The sequence below is a fragment of the Mandrillus leucophaeus genome, unplaced genomic scaffold (genome assembly GCF_000951045.1).
Source record: "Mandrillus leucophaeus isolate KB7577 unplaced genomic scaffold, Mleu.le_1.0 Scaffold118, whole genome shotgun sequence".
Lineage (NCBI taxonomy): Eukaryota > Metazoa > Chordata > Mammalia > Primates > Cercopithecidae > Mandrillus > Mandrillus leucophaeus.
This window is the reverse complement of record NW_012100098.1, coordinates 2,248,795-2,251,797: the sequence shown is the minus strand read 5'-3', so window position 1 is coordinate 2,251,797 and position 3,003 is coordinate 2,248,795. Positions and strand designations below refer to the sequence as shown.

The 3,003-nt window shown below is 48.4% G+C and overlaps 1 protein-coding gene across 1 annotated transcript in view; it reads right to left on the bottom strand.

Annotated features, from left to right (window-relative positions):
• Nucleotides 1–3,003, bottom strand: part of SMAGP (small cell adhesion glycoprotein) — a 29,379-nt gene that overhangs the window by 3,459 nt on the left and 22,917 nt on the right. The window lies entirely within an intron of this gene.

Below are 3,003 nucleotides of genomic sequence, written 5' to 3'. Positions count from 1 at the left end.
GGTGTGGTACTTGGGAGGCTGAGGAATGAGAATTGCTCGAGCCCAGGAGGTGGAGGTTGTAGTGAGCTGAGATCGCGCCACTGAACTCCAACCTGGGTGACAGAATGAGACACCATCTAAAAACAAAAACAAAAAAACCCCCAAAAAACAACTAGCTGAACATGCAGAGGTTCCCGGAGGGTGACACACCCAGGGAGGGCATGGAAGCTCCGCCCCCCCCTCCCCGCAACTCACCCTACACATGTCCTCATTTGTATCCTTTGCAATATCCTTTATAATAAACCAGTAAACATATTGTTTCCCTGAGTTCTGTGAGCTACTCCAGCAAATTAATTGAACCCCAAAGCAGGGGTTGGCAGGGGTGGGAACTCCAACTTGAAGCTGGTTGGTCACAAGTTTTGGAGGCCTGGACTTGTGACTAGTGTCTGAAGGGAGGTGGAGCCTTGGGGACCCAGCCCTCGACCTGTGGTATCTGACACTGGCTCCAGGTAGATAATGTCGGAATCGATGAGAAGACACCCACTTGGTGTCTTTTTGAGACAGAGTCTCGCTCTGTCGCCCAGGCTGGAGAGCAGTGGTGCCATCTCGGCTCACTGCAAGCTCCGCCTCCTGGGTTCATGCCATTCTCCTGCCACCTTGCCAGGCTAATTTTTTGTATTTTTAGTAGAGATGGGGTTTCACCATGTTAGCCAGGATGGTCTTGATCTCCTGACCTCATGATCCGCCCGCCTCGGCCTCCCAAAGTGCTGGGACCACAGGTGTGAGCCACCGCGCCCGGCCTGGGGTCACAGAAGTCTTCTGTGTTAACTGTTATGTTGTGAGAGCTGAGGAAAAATGGTTTTAGAGTTTGTCTGGAACAGGTATACATTTTTTATTTCAGATGGAGTCTCGCTCCATTGCCCAGGCTGGAGTGCAGTGGCATGATCTCGGCTCCTCCACCTCCTGGCTTAAGCGATTCTCCTGCCTCAGCCTCCTAAGAAGCTGGGATTACAGGTGTGTGCCACCATGCCCAGTGAATTTTTGTATTTTCAGTAGAGACAGGGTTTCACCATGTTGGCCAGGCTGGTCTTGAACTCCTGGCCTCAAGTGATCCACCTGACTCGGTCTCCCAAAGTCCTGGGATTACAGGTGTGAGCCACTGTGGCTGGCCTATACATTTGATTCATTCATCCATTCTCATCTGTTACCCATAGGAACTATATTAACCAACATTGTAGTTCTACTGTGAAGATTAAATGAGAGAACATGTTAGCATCATAGAGTAGCTACTACTTAAATATTATTTAAGGTGACTTTGTTAATATGCTTAGTCATTAAAAGGGAAAGCTGGCCAGGCATCGTGACTCACGCCTGTAATCCCAGCACTTTGCGAGACCAAGGTGGGAGGACTGCTTGAGGCCAGGAGTTTGAGACCAGCCTGGGCAACACGGCAAGACTCTGTCTACAAAAAAAAAAATGTAAAAATTAGCCAGGTGTGGTAGTACGTGCCTGTAGTCCCAGATACTCATGAGGCTGAAGTGGGAAGACTGCATCAGCCCAGGGGGCTAAGCCTGCAATGAGCCAGCACTGCATTACTGCATTGTTGGGCAACAGAGTAGTGAGACCCTGTCTCAAAAATAAATAAATAAATAAATAAAAGGGAGAGTTGCTCTGGGTTTGAATCCTGCCTAAGCATATTACTAGGTGACCTGGAGGAAGTTCCTAAACCTCTCTGAACCTGTTTCTTTTTTTTTTTTCTTTTTGAGATGGAGTCTTGCTCTGTTGCCCAGGCTGGAGTGCAGTGGCACCATCTCGGCTCACTGCAAGCTCCGCCTCCTGGGTTCATGCCATTCTCCTGCCTCAGCCTCCGGAGTAGCTGGGACTACAGGCGCCTGCCACCTCGCCTGGCTAATTTTTTTGTATTTTTAGTAGAGATGGGGTTTCACCGTGTTAGCCAGGATGGTCTTGATCTCCTGACCTCGTGATCCACCTGCCTTGGCCTCCCAAAGTGCTGGGATTACAGGCGTGAGCCACCACGCCTGGCCTTTTTTTTTCTTTCTTTCTTTTGGTAGAGACAAGGATCTCACTATGTTGTCCAGGCTGGAGTGCAATGGTGCAATCTTGACTCACCGCAGCCTTGACTTCCTGACCTCAAGCAATCTTCCTGCCTTGGCCTCCCAAAATGCTGGGAACACAAGCATGCACCACCATGCCTGGCAGTACCTCAGTTTCTTGATTTGTGAAATGGGAGTGTGGTATATAGCTTCTGAGATGGCTCACAATGATTTCTGCCTCCTGGTATTGACATCCTTGAGCATGCCTCTCCTCTGGTATATGGGTTGAACCTGGTGACTTGCTTTTAACAGACTATGGCAAAAATGATGGTATGTAACTTCTGAGATTAGGTTATACAACACTGTGACTCCTATCAAAGGGAAGCTCTGAAGTTTATCTACCTGGTCATGACTTCACACCTTTCACCATGCACTTTCCTCCCCAAATCTCCCAGGGCTGCAATCCATCTTCCTACCATGGATCTAGAGTTCTATACAGTTGTTCCTAGTTTTGCTTTCTTTAAACATTTGAGAATTTAGGATGTACAAAGCATTAATGTACGTCAGAAGCTTGAAGATGAGTAATTTCTGTTCAATCACCAACAATAATTTACTTTGTACATTAGGCTGAGTGTGGTGGCTCACATCTGTAATCCCAATACTTTGGGAGGTGGAGGCAGGAGAATTGCTTGGGGCCAGGAATTTGAGACTAATCTGGACAATACAGTGAGACACCATCTCTATTTTTTTTTTTTTTTTTTTTGAGACAAAGTCTTGCTCTGTCACCCGGGCTGGAGTGCAGTGGCGTGATCTCAGCTCACTGCAAGCTCCGCCTCCCAGGTTTACGCCATTCTCCTGCCTCAGCCTCCGGAGTAGCTGGGACTACAGGCGCCCGCCACCTCGCCCGGCTAGTTTTTTGTATTTTTTAGTAGTAGAGACGGGGTTTCACCATGTTAGCCAGGATGGTCTC